The following is a 24,784-nucleotide window of genomic DNA, read 5'->3' on the forward strand; positions in this document are numbered from 1 at the left end:
GGCTGGTTATAGCATTACAGTTCATAATGAAAGAAACAATCCCATCTATCCCATTAAGAACTGTCACTGAATTGATATAGAGCACAAAGAAAACAGTAGACCTGCACTACACACAAAAGGGGGAAGGCTCTTATAATCAGCATTAATGGACCTCTTACTTCTCTTATCCCAGAAGCCTGAATGCATGATGATGAGGGAGCTCCAGTCATCACGGTAAATCACAAGGCACAGACATGACACACACACACGCCCCCCCCAACAAGGCCATTCCTCCTCCTTCTCCTCTATAAATCACAACCTGGATATTGCTCGAGCTTTTACTGCCTGCAGTCTGATTTTACAGGTTGGATTTGACATTATTTCCCCCCCAGCTTTGCTTTTTTGCCTCTTTTGGAATTTTTCTCTGATTTATTCCCGTTAGAGTTCTCAACCTCAGTTCTGTGAAATCAAAAGTCATTCTGCTGCAGTGTTTCAATATCTTACAAGATCTTTCCTTCTCTCTGATTGGCTTGGTGTGGGTTGCATAAATGAGTGGGGGAGCCTTTTCATATCAACTGGGTCTGATCAAATGTGGGGGAGGAGTGGAGAGAGGAGAGGGGAGCATGTAGGAAAAGGAAGATGGAGGGATGAAGGGGGTTAGAGTGGTAGACTTCAGAAACAAGAAGGCAAAGATCTTGACCAAACTCGTCCCACACATACACACACACACACACACACACACACACACACACATCCATCACCAGCAACGCATACTTTAATCACACTGACACCACCAACACCACCACCGCACCCGCTCATTAACCAGAGATTTACATTTTTAATCCTGCAAAGGGGGAGGCAAGATGGGGGTCAACACTGGATTTGTCTTATTCAGTCCGCAAGGGGGACTGCGGGCTGGATGCTCACAGCTTCAGCTCCTCTGGCATCCTAATCAGCTCTGGATTCCATCATTATTCCTTAAGTAAGCAGACAATTCCAGTGCACAGCAGTGATTTGTTCACAGATATGAATATAAACAACAGAACACTCAGGCTGGGAAATGGATTGACATTTTTGTTTATTGTCAGTCATTACTATTGTATCATGGGATTTCTTAAGTATTGGGAATCACGAAGGACTATTTTGCCTAATTTAGTGAAAATGTTCTTGTTTGTCTTTCCATTCTCATCCCACGTCAATACTAGAGGAAGTCTGCTCACGTCGCCTCATCAACAGAGCACTGTAGTCTGTGCTGAGCCTTGAGAGGTACAGGCAAACATTAAGTCACTCTAAGAATAACCCACACAACTCATCACAGACAGGATGAGGAAAACAGATCCAGATTGAATGAGGACGAAGCAGCTGACCTCTGACCTCATTAGTGAGAAACAAATAGTGACTAAAGGCTCGAGCATACAACCGCATCAGGCCGTTAGTCAGGCATGTTGTCCTCAAAATCTCAACTTCACAGCAAGGGAATGCAAAGTCGTGAGCATATGCTGGAAAGGGCAAACAAAAGGTCTTGCAACTGAAGCAGAGGCCCACACAAACCCATAATATGTACATCTGTAAGGAATATATGCATGTAGATACTGTATTTTTGTTTTTTTCTGTGTGTGCTTGCCAGTCTGGGAATGCACTGGCATGCTCTGCAACCCAGATGTGTACGGATCAGCTCCATGGAAGCAGTTGGCAGCAGTGTTTTGATCATTCAGTTTTCCTAACCAGAGTTCTACCTTCTCTTCTTCTTCTTCTATGAATAATTCTGCTCGGAAAAGTCATGTAATGTAGTTTTGACATGATCATTCTCAAAAATGGAAAACCTCAGAAGGCTGTTCACAAGCTGTGATTGTACATTTGCAAATAGTCCTAAATTGAAACGAGAGCAAAGCAGAGCTGTATTTTCTGTCCAATCCCTTTCTTTAAGACAAATTAAAGGTGATAGATATTATAGTCTATCCTGTGAATTATTTACAACCAAATCATTGATTTTCCAATGTGAACTGCATCCGAGCACTCCTGTTTGTCTGCTCAGCCTTGGCTGTGAACGATCCACTCGTCTCCCACCTCCAGCCTTCCACTTCTGAGGGTAAAATGAGACGAGGCTTGGCTCAAGACAAACATGGGCTTATATCTCCCAGTAGATTTAGCCGATGATTCAATTAAATGGAGGCTACAGCCTCCAAGCCTATTACACAGCAGAAAAAAAACAACAGCCCACCTGCAGGCAAAGATGATGAGACACGCTTTGCTGAAGGCTCCGTGTTGCTGAGCAGGAACTGGTTCACAAAAACAAAGTAACTGCTGCGCTTATTGCTCCGTCTGTAACAGCACGTTTGTAGATGTGGTGTTTATGTTTTCCTTCTATGTTACAAATGTAGCTCAGTATAGAGTAGAACAAGCTGAAATACGATGAACTGTATGAACATGTCAGAAATCATCGGGTTATTTTCATAGCATGATCACATTTAGCCTGAGACTAAACTAATACTGCCCTTTTAAAAATAATCAACAGCCAGTATGTCTGCATAGGCACATATGAGTTATCTTTCTAAACAGGAATAGTTTTTTGTTGTTGTTATTTTTGGGATGATAATGGATTTATGTCCTTTTTATGATGAGTTCCAGATAATGAGACAATTCAGAAGGATTCAGAATACCGTATGATAAAATATAATCCAGTACAAAGAACCCACAGCTATGACAACCAATGATTCTACACAACAAATGTAGTCATTGCACACGTGTATGAAGGCTTCGGGAGCCACACTCTCTTCTTTTGCACCACTTCTCTCCTTCTTCTTATCAAAAAATCTGTCAATCCAAATAGTTTTTCATGTTACTTCTGTTTTGCCCTATGTCCTTATGTGAAAAGGTATTTTTTGTTTAACAATCCTCCACAACACCTTGAGGAAGTATAGAATAAAGAAATATAATACCACTGCTGCCCATGACCAATAAGCTAATTTTGCTATGATATTACATTGCTGAAGTTTGTGGATTCCTTTACATTGCAAATTGTCATAGTGTTTACCTACAAACACATCCAGTAAAGTGATAAAGTCATGATTTACACCTGTGTCCAGTGTATCTTCCTGTTATAACTAACGCATATCAACTAATAATGTGCTTCATAAATCAGTTGACCTTCCCTGATCACTTTAGTCCATCCACATCAGATGTTATCGCTCCTGCTGTTCACATAAACCTCTATAAAATCCCAGTCACAGTGTTAATTGGGGCAGCAGCTCGCGTTATGATGTGGTAATCATTCATACCATGGAAACGCAATGACCTTTCAGTGCAGGCACGCGAGTGTGTGATACATTGTATATCTGATAACACTCGGAGACAAAACCTCCGACCTGAAATCTATGTGCAACAGAGAAAGGAAAGTGTGTCACATCTTGCATGATAAATTGAACCATGCAGGCAGAAGGTCAACTGAGAACTGCACCCTGCGAAGAAAACGTCTTTAGCTTAATTACTTCATACCGCAGCTGTCCAATAAAGATATCAGCTAAGTGTTTTCGGTCACATACAGTTGTGGCTACACATTATGGTCACCTATTCCCTGATGGTTTTTCACTGGACTGTACAACATAGCCTCATTATTAGGCCACAGTGCTACTTAGTCATTATTTCACCTGTGTAAAGATAAGAAGAAAGTGTTCCTACATAGAGTTTTAAAAGCAATTAGTGCTTCCTGAAGGTTATAGTGAAAAACAATCAATGTATTTAGTTTAGTCTTAGTAGAATATTCTCAATCGAGTGAATTTATTCATAAAGAAAAGTGACTGTAAAGAGCCTGCGTACAAGTCTACATTTAAATGATAATCATGAGCATAATCACTCTTTATTCATCTGAAAGCTAACCAGGTGTATCACCCAAAACACTGACAAGCGATGTGAATACCGCTCAGTGTGCAGCAGCTGCACTGAAGTCCAGACAAACTGTAGAACTGTAGAATCTAAAACACCACAGAGGAGAACAGAAGGAGAGTCATTCCTCAGTGTTGGATGTGCCTCAACACAACTTCCCACTGGCACCAGTCACTGATAGCCAGTGCAACGAACAAGGCTGCGGCCTGAATGGAACTTTTTGTGTTACAAAGAAACTTTGCATATCTGGCTTAACGGTCTAAACAGTACAAAATGTACAGCAAGGATTTTCATGAGTAAAATGCTCTAGTAAAAAGCTCTCCAGAAAAATCAACAATATGTACCGTTTGATAGAGTATGAAGGCTAAATAAATCTACCCCACATTTCCTATTAAACATTTTACTGGATTACATGAAGCCACAGTTGAACGCGAAACAGGAAATGTTTGTGCAATCAAGACACTAACAACATACTGCCTGGTTAATAGCATTGTGGCAATAGCAAGGAGAAGATTATCTTTTTCTCCAGTGGATAAACATCACCACAGAGCCTAATGAAAGACTTGCAGTAAAAGCTGTGGGCATGGAGTACAGCATAACCATGCTTACCCCAGCTGTGCTATCATGCAACTCTCTTGGGACCTTTAAATCTATCCTAAAAACACTTCCTTGAATGTAACTGATGTCCTTTCACAGGAGAGTGATTAGCTGACCTGGGTTTAGTTTAGGCTAAGATAGACTTAACTAAGCTTTGGCTCTCTCCTCTGCTCCTACTGACCATCTGAGCATGTGGGCGCCCGCAAACTCTGAGTGTCGGTGCCCTCGGCTGTTTTCCAGTTCCGGCTCCTGGCTGTTGTGCTGTCTCCATGCCAGAAGTCTCCCCAGCCCAGCAGGTCGTTAAGTGTGCCCACCCACAGATCTCACAGAATCCATCCACCACCCTGCCACGCTAACAACCTACCTGGACAGCTGCTACAGGATCAGGATCTCTCTCTCTCTCTCTTGCTCTCGCTCTCTCTCTCTCTTTCTCTTTCTCAGGACTCAGGATGTTATTCATCTTTCCTCTACCAAGGTTTCTTCCTTTCCCTTATACATGACGATTTTTGGGAGTTGTTCCTTGTCTTCCTAGAGGATTCTGGGCTGGATTGTGGGCCTGTAAAGCCCTTTGAGACATTTTATGCGATTTTAAGCTATACAAATACATTTGATTTAAATGATTTGATGCCAGTGGTTGTCCGACCAATTGAGCTACTTTGTAGCCAGTTTCCCCGTCCTCTGAAACCCAACTACCCTGCCAAGTGTCCTAAATACTGCAGTCCCATTGTCCGTCTCATAAATGAGCAGTGCTGCCGGATAGGAGCACTCTGTCTCTCAGAGGTGCAAAGAGGAGGGAGGGATGAGACGCAAGAGAAAAGGCTAATTCCCTAAGCAGGACAAGGAGCAGTGCAAATGGAGGACCACCAGAGCCTCCCTGCAGTGAGAGTGCCCCACTGAGAGCGAGTCCCAGGCTGGGGTTTAATCTCTTAAGCCATACCGTCTCAGTAACACACCCAAGCACAAGCACACTACCTTAGAAATAGGGTGAAAAACACACTCTCCACTCCCCTGCACCTCAGCTTTCCACCCTCACCCACCCACTCCCCAAGACACTCTCCCATCATTAGCCCGGGAGCAGTGAGACCAGACCATTAAATCACTTCTCAGCCACATCATCAGCATAATCAGCATCAATTCCAACATCATGACAGGGGAAGAGATTTCCTCCTGTAAAAGATGGCCAAGCTGAGGAGTGTGTACACCTGTGTTTGAGGCCAGGCAAGTGAGAGTAAAATATATGACCATTACAGTTATATGATCTCTTTGATAGTTGATATTCATATTGCTCATAGTGCCAAGCGCTTGTGTAGTTCCAATTTCTTTGTTTCCATATTCCCCATCTCTGATAATACAATTAGTTCCTGCTCTCTTTAAACAGATATTTAGGTTGGGTCACATCTCATTTCCTTGTATTTATACTTATTGACAGGAAGATGAGAGCAGAGGTAGAAACGTGATGTCACCCTGTTCTAAGGTGTGAATTTGTGAATATGCTTATCCATCCTTTCATCAGCAACTGGCAACGCACACTAACTCACACTGAACAAACAACACACTGCTGCCATCACTACAACTGCTTTGATCTGCTTATGTCCCAGCATGCATCACTCTTCTTAGTCACCTTGCCTTGTCCTCTGGTAAATGTTGTAGTCTCAAAAACGCATTCATCACAATACTAGATTTTCCCCTTGATAATGAAATTACACAAGGATTCAATGATTTGTAACTGTCATTTTTGTTTTGTTGTCAGACAGATACACTGCAGAATGAAACACATTTTGTGGCGATTTGCTTTGAAAGTAAGAAATCACATTTGCCCCTTGAAGAAGCCTCAATATTACCTTCATTGTGTCAGGAACTTGTAGTGTAGCTAACTATTTTACTAAGGAGACTGTAACATGGATACAGACGAACTACTATCTGTAAGCATGAGTAGCTTGTAGCTTGAAATGCTCACATTTTAAAGTAGCTCCCTAAGCAACTGTGAAATGGAGGATAGTCTAAGGCAGCATTAGAGGCAAGCTTCAGCTCTGTATTACCATAAACATTAGCACAGCATTCATTTGGTTTTGAACCAACCTGCCAAAGAAAAAGGCTTTGTGCTAGGACAACAAAACAAAACCAAGCATGGGATTGATTAAACCTATTGGATTTCCTGGGGTTTAATCATTCAAACATCACAAATGCACCTAGATAATGTGCTGTTGTTTCTCTGTTTTCCATTAGCGTTTATCTTACTGGTAAACGTATGCTCAGGTGATGCATCATGAAAAGGAAACGCTTCAAAGGCCTGAAATTATGTCAAGGGGTGAGAATAACACAGACAAAAGTGAAACATTAAGAAACGCAGCCAGGGCTTATCTACGGCTTCCAGGCAACACTGACTGTGTGTGTCACTCATCAAACATAAGTGAGCAAAACTAATAAAATATGAGGCGATTAGGCGAGCTGAAGGAGCAGATACACTCTGCATTCAGCAACTAAAATGTAGCAAAAGACAGGACTGGAAAATTACAAAGGACTGCACTTAACCTTGAATTTAATCAATAGAGTCAAGAGAGATGCAGGTGATCCTCCACCATTCATAAACCAAAAGCTCTCCACCTGATCAAAAGCAATGTAAACCATTCAGGAGCCCACAGCAGGAGGAGTGAAGCACAGGGAGCACAGCGTGTGTCTGGCACGTTTCTCCACAGTGATTTACCGAAGACATCTGACTCAGCACAATTCCACCACTGACAGGAATAAAAGTGGATCATTTCCCCACCTCTGTTTATGTTTCGCTGTAGTACACACACACACACACACACACACACACACACACAAAGTCAAATGATCTTTACTGGTAATTGTGTGTTTGTTTTGCCTTTTATGTGGGATCTCTTGCTCACTTGCCTCATCACTGATTGAAATGGTGAGATTTCCTCAGAATTCACTGAAGCTAGAGCATTAACAGAAACAGCGCTACACCAATGTAGCAGTCGAGCTACACAACAACTGTTCTTCTAATTTCATAGACATGAACTAAAAATAATTGGCCAAGTTAAGCTTAGAGGCTGGCTGATCATACTGTACATTTCTACTCTGGTAAAACACATTTTCTTCCAACAAGGTTAAAGCAAATATTGGGAACGCTTTGTAAGCACTGCTTTATTTAGATCTGAGCAAAGGTACCTGGCATCTGGCGGTCATGACATGTATGCATGTAAAACTACTTCAAATTAATAGTTAGTAATTTCATTTTCCATTTTGTTCATGCCTGGTTTCTGACCTGACATAGTTTTCATTTTTGTGTCTCAGCATTAGAAAAAGGAGACTGGGCTCATCAAACCAGAAATACATTTAATAAGTATATAAATAGCACTTTCAAAGCAGTTTCTTTTCTCAGAAGAGAGATGTAGATGTGTGCGCTCCAGTGTAGGCCCTCACTCTGACAGCAAAATGTGTGTCAGTTACTCTGTCCTGCTCAATACCAAGCAACTTTAGCCCAATCAGGCCTTGGTATAGATGTTTTAAAAAGATGAGAGAATCTGAATTTATTCATGCAGTCCCTCATAGCTCCCGTGTCCCTGATCTGACCCCTCCTTCAGAGGGAATAGCTCACTGTAGCTCATTGTAGCTCATTAAGTCAAATAGAATACAAACACAGCAAGGAAGACAACCTGAGTCTTAGAAGAAGAGCCTAATTGACCCTGACCTGCCTCAGAGAGCTTTTGTCTACATGTTGATATGAGCAGCACTGAGAGGTTTGGTTTCTGAATGAAAGCACCTTGAAAGCCTGTCAGCTCTCATTGCATGAGTGCTGTTTGTGCATTACTGAGTATGTTGTTGTATGTCTTGAGGACAGGAGTGTTAGAAGCAGAGTTTACCTAAAGGACATCACTTGATTGCTTGGGATAATGTTGTAACCCTCCTACTTTTGCACTTTTGACTCCTATGCGAAAGGAAAGGTGACACATTGAAGCGTGGAACCAAGATGATTAAGTCATGGCCTGAAATTACTGTAACACGCTGTGGCCACACAATAGTAATGTAGTGTGGGCACAGCCAGGAACTCGGTCCTGGCGACACCTGATCCTGGTGCAGGTTTCCAGATGCTCTTCTTGTCAAGGATGCATGCATGGAAAGTCATTACATAAATGCCACAGAGGCGCATCATATGGACTTATCGAAGCGGAACAGCTTCTGTGATGCAAATCTGCTCACAAGCCACGTTTCCATCCCTGCTCACATGCTGAAGCTCTGTGAATGCAACAGTGCACATATGGGGCAAAGCATTCTCACTGTATACACAGCGGTCAAGCTACATTCTCCACTGGTCTAATAAGCTACACTAGACATATAGGACAAATGTCTCAAAGTGGGCTTGAATATGAATAAAACACACACTGAACATGTGAGGGATCACACAGGACAAACACAGCAGAAATAATAGATGAATGTTTGATGAAGTGCTGCCTTGTTGGCTCAGACATTTGTAAGCTACAGCACGCATCAAGTGAGAAAATAATGTAAACATGGCAGAGGAACGGCATGACAGAAACGCCAACACTCCCATGTTGCGTGCACACACACACACACACACACACAAATATATACTGCTTCAATAGGTAGAGATCCCTTCAGTGTGCAGCACTGCAGTCTTGAGGTATGATGCTTCATTCTGAGAAGCACATACCTAGCTGTTCTCTCTGCAGAGCACAGGATTCTCAAGCAAGCACACTTGGGACTGTGGGACACACACACACATTTGCTTCCATGAACGAAGAGAATCATAGAGAAACAAGGACACTAACTCTACTATACCTGTTCAATCTGAGTCCTCCACACTGAACATACACACACAAAACACAAACCAACTAAACCAAACAGTTGTGCCACCTACCTTCCCAAGCACAGCTGTGAGGTGCACACAAACACACCCTTACACCCCTGAAGCTCAGCCTGCTGCAGCCAGCTGTATAGTATCTCTCTGCTACAGTATGCCTGAGTGCAAACTGCTAGTGCCAGTTAGCAACCACTGTCACGACATCCTTCCCCCCCTTTATCACAAACACTCAGTGGGACAGACCCCCACCCTCTGTCACTCAGACACACACACACACGCACACACACATGCAGCCTGACAAACATAGCTGTCAAATCACAGAGCTCCCCAGCTGTGACCTCAGATCACACAGCATCAAGGAGGGGAAGGGGGAGAGAGAGGGAGACAGAGAGGGAGAGAGAGAGAGGGGTGAGGGGGAGGGGGAGGGGTTGCATCAACAGAGAGGTTTAAGAGGCTATGGCCAGAAAGCATGGGGGCCTAGGTGGAGAGGAAGACATTACCAGGGTAAGTAAGAATAAGAAAGCCCATATTGTACCAAGGGAGGGATAATGCAAGAGCAAGAAGAAGGGATGTGCAAATCTTCCCGACAACTTGCAGAAGAAGAGACTGTGAGCAAGAGAGGAAGGAAGACAATTTAATTTCTGTAGCTGTGAGGCCTGTGAACGTTACCTGGAGCTGAAACAAAACATTACCACCACACTGGAGGAGCAGAACGGAGGGAAGCAGCAGCCAAAGCAAATGACTGAAACACAAACAGCTGGACAGTTTGGCTGCCCTGCTGCACCCTACTCCTCCTCTTCCTTTGGATCCAATCCCCCTTTCCATCCCCAATTTCCTCTTCCTCTCTTTACCAGTGCAATTCTTCCCATGGGTCTTTCCGTCTTTCGATCCCTTCCATCTCTTCCAAACATCTCATTCTTACTTTTCCCTCATTTTCTTTCCATTCATACACTCACCCTCTCATCTATAATGGATAGTTTGGTGATATCCGCTTCCTGGACTGGGCCCTGAGCCCCTGGAGCCAGTCAGGCTGTATTGATCCCTGCACCAGAGGAGTCATCAAGGCAATGCTAATAAGGCTTTAAGCCACACTGATGTTCCTGCATCCCATCCAACCCCAATTGCCCCCCTCTCCCTCCACCCCCCCCCCCCCCCCCCCCGGACGTCTAATCTCCTGCTCTTCTGTCTGTCTGCTCTGTCCAACATATGATGCTTCCAGAATCCACTTAGCCAAAGCACTCATCAGTGTCAAACTTAAAACCATCCAGGATGCAGGAAGAAGAAGAAAGGAGTAAAAAGTCAGATAAAAACACTCACGTAAAATCAACTTAGTCTTGGTTGTGTGTGTGTGTGTGTGTGTGTGTGTGTGTGTGTGTGTATGCGTGTGTGTGTGACGTGCTCTAAGTAATGAAGTGTGAGTATGTGCATAACTAAGGCTCATTAGACTGTGTATTTAGGTCAGTAGTGGCATCCAAGTGACTGATATGTGTCACACTCACAATGCTGCTCTTTTTAGGATTGACCGCAATAATGTTTTTGCCCTGCAGCAGCCCTGCATAACAATGTCCAGCACAATAGGGCTAAAACAAGGATTTGTAGTGAAATCGGTTGTTCAATTAAAGCAGAACCTTGTACGGTATTAGGAGCCTAGAGAGCCCCAGGGAGGTCTTGAGAGGGCATCGAGCGGCGTCATTAAATAGGGCGATTTTCATGCTCGCTGAACAAGACACATACAATGTAAAGCAGCTAGATGCAAAGAGACAGGAAGAAATATGTCAAGAAAACAACTTCTCACGCTGGTTTGAACCTGGACTGTGATAGGAAGGCAAAAATAGGAGGAGAAAATAACACGTTCATGTCATTCTACGTCAATTTCTCTCGGTGAGTGGGCTGCGACATTATTTGCAATGGAGCGACGTCTCCGGCGACGCTGAGACAGACACCCTGAGGACGCAGCCAATGGCAGTAAAGACTGTTTCTTTCGCCTTCTGGCAAACTGAGCTCAGAGATGCAAGCTTGTTTCTGAAGTGGAAAAATAGGTCTGACACTTTATTAGCAAACAAGGTCCCTGTGCAAAACCAACGGCCCATGTTTGTCTCTCTCTCTCTCTCTCTCTCTCTCTCTCAATTTCAAAAGGTTTTATTGGTATATAATGTTACAGTAGTGCCAAAGCGGTACAAGGAAACGTCACAATAAGCTCTAAAATAATAAAAAAACTCAAAAGAACAATAGATAACATAGATAGGGTACGTCTCTCTCTCTTTGCACGTGTGTGTGTGTGTCTTATCACTATGTCTCTCATCTGGTGGTGTTCATAGAAGGATGTCCCTCCTAGAATGCTGCTTTTCTCTCTTTCTCTATCTCTCTCCCTCTCCTAGTAAAGAGGAACCCTGATCATAGCTGCCTCTCTGCTTCCTTTACACCCTCTGATGATGCACGGTCAATATACTGCATCAGAGCTCACCTGCCTTCATCACCTGCACAGCAGACAGCCGAGCGTAGGAGCGTTGAAGCGGTGGCTATTATTAGATATGTAATGGCTGTAATCTTTACCTTCGTCCAAACTGAGACAGTCCAACCCCACAATTCTCCTTCCCACATGCTGCTTATTTTCTATTTCCTCAGCGTTGTCAAAGAAACCTAGGGACTTGAGAGTGGGTGGGTGGTTGGGTGGGTGGGTGTTTGTGTGTCGACGCACTGCACTATAAGTGGTAGTCAGCTGACGAGTCTGAGCACATGAGCATATAATGGTTGTCGCACAATGACAAGAGAAACAATGAAGCCAAACAAGACACGTGTCACTGTGGAGACACAAAAACGGGTGAAGAAGTAACCGAATCTGCTGATGTGTCAGGATCCAGTGGAGAATTCCTGGAAGCCTGTTCGCCAGTTCATTTCAGGTAAAACTGCTGCGTCGCATAGTACTGATTCATCGTAATGTTCATATGTGCAACGTGTGCAGTGTTTCTAAGAACCAACTGCGCAGAATGGCAAGGACTTTCATTTCTACAGAAGCCTAGAGACGACGTGCAAATATCCAGAGATGCAGAATTGAATCCAGAACAATTCTCATGGATCTGTTTGTTTCTGCTAACGAAGGTCTCAAAAGTATCACAACAAGTATGCATCGTTGGAGAAAACACAACAAGCTCCCCTGTCTTCCATATGGGAGTATACTGTGTATTGTTATGAGTTAGTGTTCTCCTTAAGCTTATCGTGGTTCTGCCACAGTAGACCAGGCTCTCTTTCTCTGCCAAATAATGTCCTCACAGAGACGATGTCCAGAGCCTCACTCGCTTTCCTGTGTCAAAGCCCATGAGCACAAGGAAGAAAGGATGAAAACAGAGGCATGGGAAAAGCAGAAGCAGCAGAGTGATGCGAGGACTGGAAGTGCTGAAACCTTCGGAAAGATAATTAGATTTGGTGAAACTGTTGTGGTCATTAGCTCCCAGAGTTTCTGTCTCTGTGTGGTGACTTTGATGCAACAGCAGCCCTGCTGCCAGAAGCTCTGAGCAATTCCTCCGAATTAGAGAGCAGCAGGGCTTGAAGGTATTTACTTCTAATAGTTCACAAAGTCAGATTTCCTTTCAAAGCAGATGTTGGCCTAACTATCCCAGGAAATTAGAAGGAAACAAACAGCGACTTGCTTTTCCAGGAATAATCAGTCCTTTGTTTGATCGGCGTTGGCGTCTGTCTACCACACACAGAACCACAAGAAAGGGTCTAATAGAAAAGAGTCATTTATAAGTAACAACTGCATGATTCTTTGAACAAGTTGTACCCAAATCTGATCTTAATTAAATATGAAAAAAACAAAAATAAGACTCCGCATTTCACATTTCATTCCCCCGCCTCTAGCACAACTCCTTTTAAAACACGATTCTTGATGACTAAACAGTCCAAACAACAGCCTCAGACACCTCCTCGAGGGTTGAAAGTACACAAGACAAAGCCTGCTCTGTGACTCCATTGACTGCCGTACTGTATGAGACAGAGCCAACGCTTTAAAGTGGCTTCATGCATATTCATGATTTCCACGGAAATCTTTCTCTACTACTTGAGCCACTGTCGTCCCCACAGCCCGTCTCAATGGGGGGCATTTATGTGTGAAATAATATTCCACTGTTATTTGGCAACATTTAAATTAGTCAGTCAGAGCCCATATTCAAATAATCAATCTGTCAGAAATCCAAGCATTTAACTTTTGATACGCTTACGGAACTTCCACATGAGATTAAATACACATGGAGCAGCTGCGAACACGCCAGTCTGCTCCATGACAAATGAGTTTCTGTCCTTCTTCACACACAATTTTGATCATCTATGCATTTTTGGGCGAAATTTGTGCTGTAAAATCGAAACTTATGTGGAAATTATGCCGTAAAATGTGTTTGTCTGTGTGTGTGTGTGAGTGTGTGTGTGTGTGTGTGTGTGTGTGTGTGTGATTGCAGGATTGGAATCAGGAGTGGGAGTCGAGTCACCAGCATCCTCAGACGCCAACAATCACCTAATCTGCTGCTCTCTTCTTGAACCCAGCCCAAACTCCCACAACTCACCAGATTGTAGCCTCAGCTATCCAGTTAGTCTCGCGCTAGCCATTCATATAATGCAAAGTACTTTTGTAGTTCTGTCTTTGTTTTGTCTTTGTGTCCAGATCTCGATTCGACTCCAGCCTCCTGCTCCAGCCCTGCCTACCTGTCGTCTGTCCTGGATTCCCCCCTTGTCAGGCCGTCCCTCTGCCTCCGTCCCCGCTAACCGGCAACTCCAGGAAAGTCCCAGCACTTCTCACTCTGGCCTTTAATAAATCCTTTGGCAATCATCTCGCTGCTCATCCTGTCTCTGCCTAACCACAACACATTTACAGATGTGTGCGATTTGTGTGCGTGTGTGCGTGTGTCCATGGGCCAGGCTCTCTTTCTCTGCCAAATACATGTCCTCACAGAGACGATGTCCAGAGCCTCACTCGCTTTCCTGTGTCAAAGCCCATGAGCACAAGGAAGAAAGGATGAAAACAGAGGCATGGGAAAAGCAGAAGCAGCAGAGTGATGCGAGGACTGGAAGTGCTGAAACCTTCGGAAAGATAATTAGATTTGGTGAAACTGTTGTGGTCATTAGCTCCCAGAGTTTCTGTCTCTGTGTGGTGACTTTGATGCAACAGCAGCCCTGCTGCCAGAAGCTCTGAGCAATTCCTCCGAATTAGAGAGCAGCAGGGCTTGAAGGTATTTACTTCTAATAGTTCACAAAGTCAGATTTCCTTTCAAAGCAGATGTTGGCCTAACTATCCCAGGAAATTAGAAGGAAACAAACAGCGACTTGCTATTCCAGGAATAATCAGTCCTTTGTTTGATCGGCGTTGGCGTCTGTCTACCACACACAGAACCACAAGAAAGGGTCTAATAGAAAAGAGTCATTAATAAGTAACAACTGCATGATTCTTTGAACAAGTTGTACCCAAATCTGATCTTAATTAAATATGAAAAAAACAAAAATAAGACTCCGCATTTCACATTTCATTCCCCCGCCTCTAGCACAACTCCTTTTAAAACACGATTCTTGATGACTAAACAGTCCAAACAACAGCCTCAGACACCTCCTCGAGGGTTGAAAGTACACAAGACAAAGCCTGCTCTGTGACTCCATTGACTGCCGTACTGTATGAGACAGAGCCAACGCTTTAAAGTGGCTTCATGCATATTCATGATTTCCACGGAAATCTTTCTCTACTACTTGAGCCACTGTCGTCCCCACAGCCCGTCTCAATGGGGGGCATTTATGTGTGAAATAATATTCCACTGTTATTTGGCAACATTTAAATTAGTCAGTCAGAGCCCATATTCAAATAATCAATCTGTCAGAAATCCAAGCATTTAACTTTTGATACGCTTACGGAACTTCCACATGAGATTAAATACACATGGAGCAGCTGCGAACACGCCAGTCTGCTCCATGACAAATGAGTTTCTGTCCTTCTTCACACACAATTTTGATCATCTATGCATTTTTGGGCGAAATTTGTGCTGTAAAATCGAAACTTATGTGGAAATTATGCCGTAAAATGTGTTTGTCTGTGTGTGTGTGTGAGTGTGTGTGTGTGTGTGTGTGTGTGTGTGATTGCAGGATTGGAATCAGGAGTGGGAGTCGAGTCACCAGCATCCTCAGACGCCAACAATCACCTAATCTGCTGCTCTCTTCTTGAACCCAGCCCAAACTCCCACAACTCACCAGATTGTAGCCTCAGCTATCCAGTTAGTGTCGCGCTAGCCATTCATATACATGCAAAGTACTTTTGTAGTTCTGTCTTTGTTTTGTCTTTGTGTCCAGATCTCGATTCGACTCCAGCCTCCTGCTCCAGCCCTGCCTACCTGTCGTCTGTCCTGGATTCCTACCTTGTCAGGCCGTCCCTCTGCCTCCGTCCCCGCTAACCGGCAACTCCAGGAAAGTCCCAGCACTTCTCACTCTGGCCTTTAATAAATCCTTTGGCAATCATCTCGCTGCTCATCCTGTCTCTGCCTAACCACAACACATTTACAGATGTGTGCGATTTGTGTGCGTGTGTGCGTGTGTCCATGGGCCTGAGCCACGCTGTGTGATCATGGCTCATAACACAGAACTGGTGCCGAATGTAGCAACACAAGAATAACAAGAAAACAAGCAGAGCGCTTACATCACCGAGGCAGACAAAAACAAACCCATGATGGGGCTCATTTAGGAACAAAATTGTGCCATTTTCTCAGTGATTTACCTCCTCACATTTAGGCAAATTAGGGAATGTAAGTGTAAGGAGATGCAGATGTGTGGACGCTTTCTGGTCACAAGATTAGGTTCACCTGTACCAAGAGAGCTGAGCGAGGTTATGAGACGTTTCATTTCATGTGCTCAATGTCATCTGTGGATCTGTGTTCGGCGTAGATCTGAAAGATTAAAGAACCATAACAAGACAAATCAACTGTTTTATCACCTACTGATCTGTTCCAACAATACTAATAATATATAATCCAAATCCAATTGCCCAAGATTTTCTTTCCTTGGATACCATGACCTGGATGACCTGAGAACCTTCCCTGTTTGTCTGCTGTTGCACAGCAGTTTCAGTTCCCCTGAGGTTATATGGAAGCGTAGCATTTAGCTTTGTCTGATAGTTAGTTGTTGTAGGGGAATTAAGACGTGAAAACCGCTCCTCTTCCTATTCATTGTGCATCCATGCGTGTGTCTATGTGGCGCAATGCATCTGATTATGACATGTTGCCCTTCACACACTATGGCCCTGTGTGTGTGCAGCGTGAGTGGAGCTGTGTGTTGCAGATAAGAGTGTGCGGGAAAAGAGAAAATGGGGAAAAGGAAAGGGTGTTCTTTCTCCAAGTCTGATTCACCTCTGGATGCCCTTTCCTCCACTCACTGCCATTACAACTCATAAATAATCCAACTAGTGACACTGGGGGCTGCACTACTGATGTTACACCACAAAGGCCACACAAGAAGGCCGACCATGGCTACGCCAAAATGAGCTCAGAGCAAATGCAACACTCATACGTGTGTACGACCAATGGAATAATGAGAGAGACATTGATGTGGTGATCGCCTCAGTCTAGACAGCCAGTAATGAGAATAATGAGAAGGCTGCTGTCTTCACTAACATCTTCATTATCTGGCTGTTTGCTTTTGATGCAATGTCCTCCAATGCTGCAAACACAGTGTTTGGAGACGGAGACAACAACGATGATGGGGAGAAGTAGTCAACGGAAAGCCAGGCAGACACTAGGAGAACATGGGAAGTCCACACAGAAAGACCCAGTGCTCGGAATTTGAATCCAGGACGGATCAGCGTGAGGCAACAGATCTAACAACCACTTCCACAATTGTGAGAGTTTACCCGACAGCTACAGAAGCTCCAGCTGCCACAAAGTGAGCCAAGGAAATAAAGCACGATAGAAAACAAAAACAAAGCAGGAAACACTCACATAAAACACGACGCAGGTGGTTGTCACATCAGTTTAATGTGTTTGTCTGACCTTTAAGTTGGCAGGGTGACAACATTACGTAAAAAAGCGCTGTGCCTGATCAAGAGAGGGCTGCACAGGCATTCTTTGACCTCTTTTATCCACAACTCATTGGGTATGCAACAAGGGGGCTCATTTGGGACCCTTGGAGAGGATCCAGAGAGAACAGGTTTGTTAGTGTGAAATTGGGAACCAACCTGTTTGTCGTGCTCGCCTACATCGGAATGCTAATGTTGCCCACATCAATGGGCTCATGAGGCAGAGATGCGCCCAATAAAGCAGAGATCTCAGAGGCTGACCCGTACTGCACAAATGAATCTCGTGACGTTTACAGAGCTGTCGGGGCTAATCAACTTTAATGGTCAAAAATAAAAAATGACACCTAATTGATTATCCTGCAAAGTGGCAACGCAGACTAACAGCACAAAAGAAACACAAACGTCAGATTGCAAACTTGAGGACAACAACTCCTATTCTCCCCAGTGCTTTGGTTTTTATGTATTTTGTGAATAAGGCACATTTTCAAAATAATCAGGAGTGAAACCCTAAATGCTCAATCTTCTTCTTCTTCCAGTAATTCCATTTGTTGTAATTGTTGTCATTTGTTCGCTGTTACTTATATTGAACCAACACAAACCCAGACAATTAGCACCTCATTAGTACGTGACACTAAGTCAGTCAGCAGCTTCATTATGTGAACAAACCAACCTGGATATTTCTGCGTGATTCAACAGATTCTTGTTAACAAATGCCTGCAGCCTGTCTCTGACTTTCCACATTACATGGATCAGTTTACTTCCACAAACATCCAATCTCAGCTTAGCCACTTCTCTTAATGGGCACCACATACACACATCACATAGAATTACAACAATTAATGATCACAACATTTAATGATAAAAAGAAAACAAGATAAGAGACAAAACTACCAAAATAACTGCAACAACAACAAAATAATCATATCATAAATGAGAATAATATAGTATTTTATAAAGAATAATATCAATTCACCACCGCAAAATTTAATTCAATACCTTAAGGACAGTCAATAATATCTAAGTTTCAATTTAAAACCTTTTCTGCTACCTTACTTAGCAACAGTGAATGAAGGAGGTGTACATTCAGGAGATCCAGTAAGGTGTATGTACAATGTTTGAAAATGCCTAAGTTTTGTCCTTCTCTGTCATATAATTGCACAATCTCTCTCACTTTCCACTTCCTGCTTCTGTAATCAGCTTTTTTAAACAAATGGAAATATCACAGAATATTAATGGATGAACTTGTTTTGTCACAAACACAGAAATCTAAGGGAATTGGATGCCATGTGCCAGGGGACTATAGGTGGTCTCAACAACAACACTGCAGAGAAACAACCAGGCAGATTGCATAATGGCTCTACAGGCTTTATCATGCAGAGGAAACGTTGGTAGTGCTATGCTTCCTATCTCTGCCAAGCATAATGGGATTTATCGGCTTAAATACACTTCACTCGCTCAGTGGAGCAAGTAGGAAGGTAAACTATTGATCCACGAACAATTTAGCTGTCCAGCTGTCCAGAAAGAGGGAAAACAGGACGCCCCTAAATGTATAATTAGGCTTCCCAAGAGCAAGGCTTCCTCAGTATTCTCTCCGTGTGCCAGCAGTCCTTTGCCGCTGGACTCATTCCATGATTACCCTTCCGATCCAAACACTTCTCACACATAAGAATTCCTCCAACCAAAGGCTAGAGGTCAGCCAGCTAAAGAGCTTGTGCACTTCTCACCAAGGACATTTCCCATTAGTGTAAAATGCCCTTTGCTCCCTTCAGTTTTTCACTATTTTGCAACACGCAACTGGAGGAGACTTCGTTGACTCCTGTTTACAATGCCATTGCACTCTGGCTGGCTGCTCTGTCAAGTACAAACAGCACCTGTCATCAGTATGAGGCGCATACACTGGGTCAGCATGCCCACAAACAACACGCAGTATGAAAGGTGCTGGTATGAGCAAAGATGTGCAGTCACTCACGGGAGGCCAGCATGCAGAGCGAGCATATAGATGAAGTTGTTTTCATGTATTCCTGACGTGCTCCGAGCACCATAGCAACAGGCCTTGCTCAAAGGTCCCAGAGTGGCTTGGCCCTGAAGATGGAAGATGCTTCTGTATGTAAATGGACAGCTACCTCCACCACTGGGCGTGTTCTTTATCTCAAATACTGTACCATCACAGGGCATGTGGTATGTAATGAAAGCTTTCACATTCCAATAATGAACACAGATTAATAAGGATCAGCCTCGATCCTGGAGTAATTCTTCCTAAATATGCTTGGCCCCATAGACACTTTAATTTGCAGGCTTACAGTTAAATGTCATCACACGGTGTTTGGCTCTCTGTAATTCATGATACGATTGATTTCTATCGTGTTTTGTTCTACAGTAGCAGAAAAGAGAAAATGACTCCCCTGCTTTAATGCCACTGCGTGTATTATAATAGTTGTGGTGTTATAATAGTTGTGGAGTAGTTTAATTAAGATCTATTCACACTACGATGAAAGTGATGCATGCATACACATAATAAACTTGTTTACCTTGCACTGCTACTTTTATTTTTCATCCTCATTAAATAAAGAGAAGAGACACCAAAGCAGTTATGTATTTGGCGAGCAAATGGCGCTTCTTATTACTGAATGCACCTTAGTTAAGCCTGACAAGGGCATCACTGCTAATAAACACACAAACAGTTTGCTGTGCGACACTGTAATAAAGGAGGTAATAAAGTCAAATCCTGCCAGGTTCAATTAAAAAGCTGATTGTGCTCTTAGCTGAAAAGGCACAGAAACTGTAATCTCCTTTTAATTGAGTGCGTAAATCCCAAAAGATTTACTTTGTATTGAAACGACTAAAAATATCTCTGAGAAATTGGAGGAATCCTGTCAGATGTAACCTAGTTTCAAATGTAAACTCTGTCTAAATGAAGCTTAGATCATAAAATCATCAAATAAATTGCTATTTTCAAATCAGAATTGAAAGGATTTACAACAATATATAGTTAAACTGTCTTTTCCTCCAACAGGACACAGTTACAGAGATATTTGCCACCGAGAATCAAACTTCTCCCCACTCTGTAACATGTTTTAAGGACAGACAACAACAAACATCAACGTTACCACATCTCCCTTCTAAGTGGCACAGGGAGCTATGGCAATTTCCGAGAGCTACCTACTTGCCTGATGCACATTATCTTAGCGTAATCGGATTTTGAAGGAGACATCAGTTTGGCAGAGGAACCATATGAGTCAATGTGGAAGGTCAGCAGATGCAGGGGAACAGGAGTTAAAGTTTGATGATAAGAAAATGCTTTAGTAGTTCAGCTGTTTAAGAACTATGTGTATATTTTGCTGCAGCTTAAACACTTTCAATAGATGTTATACAATATGAGGCAAATCTTTTTCCATTTTAGATTATTTACGCCACATTTGTAAAGATTACGCAGACATAATATGAACTGTACACTAAAATAACAGTCGGCATAATTATCCATATGGAGTCATCAGGCATTTAAAGCATCTCAGTATCTTGCAGTTTGGTGGTTAGCTCTTCCCTCTAGTCTGAACACATGGATGAAGTGGAATGTATGAACTTGTCCATAGCTGTGTGAGTGGAGAATGTATCTGTATAGGCTGTGTGACGCACTGGCGACCTTTCCAGGGTGTATGTAAGGAGAGCCAGGATAGGCTGGAGCGCCTCGTGACCCTGCTCTGTACAAAACATGAATGGATGGACGGACAGATTCAAACCGACAACTCCCCTGAACTGGCGTGAACAACAGCAGCACCAGAAATAGAACAACAGCCCAGACAGCGGCGCCTCACTCAGTCACAATAAATGGATGGTTTGGGTGGAAAGTCCCACACATAAATATTTGAAGGCGCTCACTAGACTATCTTACCAGGGAGCCAGTGTTCACTAGGCTCACTATCTTGCACTTGGTTGTCCCGTGTAGTTGTAGTAGCATTGCAAAGCAATCAAGTCCAACCATTTCATTCAAGTTTCAGAACAATAATAAGGCCAAAATAAATGTGTGGAATACAAATTTACCTCTCGCTGAGCTCTGACCTCTGTTGCTTCAGAACCCTTTGGGTCTCAAGCACGGAGAGAAGCTGGATCCACAGTTGGAGAATCAACGGCATCCCTGGACTGAGCTGTATACATACAACCACAGATGGCACACGGAGACTGAGGCCCTTTCTCCTCCCCAGGCCATGAACAGAGGAAAAGTCTGTCTCCAGGCAAACGCAGAAGACGTCATGTCTCTGCCTCACTGCCGTACCATTAGTGGGTCTCGCTATTGATTGGAACTGTGCAAATTGCTGAGCAATCTAAAGGAAGAATCAAGACAAGAGTGCCACGTGTTTTGTCAGCAGGACAGAGAGAAGTAGTTGTATGTGCAGAAACGCCGATTGCAGCACAAATGTGTCTTGTGTTTGTGTGCATGTTCACGTGCGCACTTTGGACACACACAAGTGTACAGGCTGGCTCTCCTTGGTATATCCTGTCCTAATGCATTCACCTTAACAGGGAAACAATTCTAAAGGACAGGTTCTGTCCAGCATGGCTAACACTGCTTTCAGTGTGACTGAACCAAACACTGTCCAACAAACCAGCGCTGCTACAGCCAAATGCCAACCGCTGCCAATCGGTCTTTTCAATGTCACATTCACAATCTCTGTCTTTCTCTAATCAACTGATCTTTGACTCTTTCCCAAAGATGCGTCAAAGGGATTGGAAGGACATCCAGACGCAAATTCAATCTACTAAAGTAGCTCTGTAATTAGTTTAATCTTTGATGGCAAACATTCAAAGCCCAAGTTTGAGCCCTGACATCAAGACCCTACAGATGAGGCACAACTTAAACAAACAGTGAATGAAGAAAACAGTTTATGAGATGAACACAGATGCAGTAACATATGCAGTCTGTACCTCAGTAAGAGTGATCTGTCTGTCTTGCACTCGTGTTCATTGTTGCATGCTGATTATCTGAGTGAACCGAGGCGCAGATGGAGATGTGGCAGACAGCTCTATTTTCTGCTTCACGTGAGTCTTGCCTTTCTACCACAATATGTGTTGGATGTGTTTGAGTGAAGCCTCAAACCAAGAGAGACGGAAGTGTTTCGGTATGTTAAGTCACTCACTAATGGAGGCTAGAGAGTTAAAATGGATCACAGAGCAGAGTCACATCTCACAACACTGAAATGTGAAAAAGTTCTCCTGGATATTGTGGTTTAGCCTAGTTAGGAAAGGGACTCTGTAGATGTTGTCATGAAGAAATGGGTCTACTCTGTCCTCAGGGTGCGCCACAGAGGAGGCATTGGTAGCAGTCAGGATGTGCGGGACTCAGTAAGTGGTCCACCTGACAGGAGGCCATGGACTTCCTCTGACATTCTGTGGCAGATTCAGAATCGAAAAACCCGAAGAACCTCAATCAAGCAAAATATAAGACAAAATGGTTGATTTGATGTTCACACCTTGTGTCATTGTCACTGCAAACCAGAGTGTCAGTCCAAACACGTTTCAGATGAGATGAGGAGTAACTGGCAACAAGTAGCAGGTGTGAAGAGCCTATTAAAATCATAGCAGACAGCAATAAACCCCATGCTAACTGCACAATGTGTAAAGCTACGGAAAATAAATCAATATACTGTGCACAAATTCGTTCTTTGATTGGTTTGAGTGACTGAATTCACTCTTACCAAAACACAAGTGACAGCATATACTGTGTATCGAGGTTCACTCCCAGTTGTCTATTGTTGGATTGCATCATAAATCAAGTTGCTAGCCCATTAGAGCACAACGCAAAGTGCTGTTGACTCAGTGTTTTTAATGGAGTTGGACAGAGAACAATACAATCAGCTGCTGTGCTATTCTATCCTTAAATATACTGTATAGTCCTGTGCTCATAACTTAAAGGCAACTGTTGTAAGTTGCTAGCGCTTTACACAGATTACACTACATTGTCAGACTTGTAGAGGAGACCCAATGAATCCATGAATGCAGTTGTGTTTTTAGCAAAGAGATTCACTATTTGAGATTTTTTGGTGAACATTCTGTCAGTCTAGGCCTTGGATTTTCTAGCTACGCCCCTGAGAATCAATAAAGAACTGCATGACTATAGAGTATAGACGATTAACTGTGACATTAATTCTGTCTATTTCTCCTTTTTGCCAAATAAAGGTCCTACTTGATAGTGTCTGGGGGCCTCTAGAGGTCCCTGATCTCCACTTTCCCCAAACTGTTTCTCTTCACTGGGAGCCTCGCCTGGTGAATCAGGACGCGCCCAGGCAGGCACCTTCCTTCCACCTGCCATCCAAGGCTGAATCACCCTCAACAAGCACCATTTCGACAACACACACCCTAAGCAAACGCTCCAATCATTCACCAAACCGACATATGGACATGTTTACATCCACGAAGATCAAAGATGTTTACAGTCACGCTGCCTATAATCCTTTAGCTGCAAGCCAGGCGGCAGTTTGAATAATCGGTATGCGGCGCGGTTCGGCTATGGCTCCTGGACGGATTCATGATGCATTTAAATACATCTGTGTTGTGCGGGGATCCATCGTTTCATAGCTTCTCCTCGGAGTCCTAACCTGTGCTGTTGGATGTTTAGGAGGAAAGTAGCCTGGGTGGATGTGCCGGGGGGGGGGGGAAATCATGTAACAGCATCGTTCACCACCACGCCACGGTGAAGTCACACACACACACACACATACGGAAAAGCGCAGCAGCATCTCTGCATCACAACGCCAAAATTGTAGTTTCTTCGCACCGAAATCGTGAAACATTTCTGCATTGCGGAAAGCTGCATGTGTCCCATCTCGTTGCCACCGGTGTAAACAACACTGATTTCCCGAGCTGTCAGGACGTTGCGCCCCGGTTTCTCTGGAGGAAGATGTCAAACACCATTTTGTGTCATGTCTCCTAACCGTGTTCTTACCTTGCGTCGTGGGCAAATCCGTCCCGTCCGAGTGTCCTTCACGATGCTGCTGCTCACACACACCTGCTCAGCACCGCATCGCCGGGCGCTCCTGAGCGGGGAAAGAAACTGACAGCGCCGTGGTGTGTGTGTGTCCCTTTAGAATGGTCGAAGAGTTCCCACTGTCAACTTAGGGGGGCGCTAAACCTGCTGCTTCACAGCCGCGGCAGCCAAAGTGGATGACGATGACTTATTCAACTTTGAAGGAAACCATTTAATGAGTTCCTTCATTAAAATACATACAGCGCATTAATTCACTCACTTTACAATCGGTTCCTTGAGAGTCATTCAGGGTCAATCTTAGAATTTGCATGTGGTGCATTTAAATTAAACTAAAACCAATTGTTGGGGGGAGCAGATATTTAACTTATTTATCACTTTGAGTGTGTATTTTTTATTATAAATTATAAAGTAGCTAGATTGTATAGATTTAAGTTTTTCGTGTTATAGCAGTGAGAGAAATATAACATTAATTACATCTAGTTTG

The 24,784-nt window shown here is 43.5% G+C and overlaps 1 protein-coding gene across 3 annotated transcripts in view; it reads right to left on the reverse strand.

Annotated features, from left to right (window-relative positions):
- cntn1a (contactin 1a) overlaps positions 1-24,383 on the reverse strand; it is a 54,146-nt gene extending 29,763 nt beyond the window's left edge. Inside the window, exon 1 of one of the 3 annotated variants that reach the window (XM_076142332.1) lies at positions 24,259-24,383. The gene's annotated coding sequence lies outside the window, so the exon portion shown is untranslated. The other 2 variants (XM_076142333.1, XM_076142334.1) reach the window with 2 other exon arrangements.
- Between the last annotated feature and the right edge of the window lie 401 nt (positions 24,384-24,784).

This window comes from Genypterus blacodes, unplaced genomic scaffold (assembly GCF_046128005.1).
Source record: "Genypterus blacodes isolate CSIRO-AG114 ecotype Tasmania unplaced genomic scaffold, CSIRO-AGI_Gbla_v1 ptg000021l_1, whole genome shotgun sequence".
NCBI lineage: Eukaryota > Metazoa > Chordata > Actinopteri > Ophidiiformes > Ophidiidae > Genypterus > Genypterus blacodes.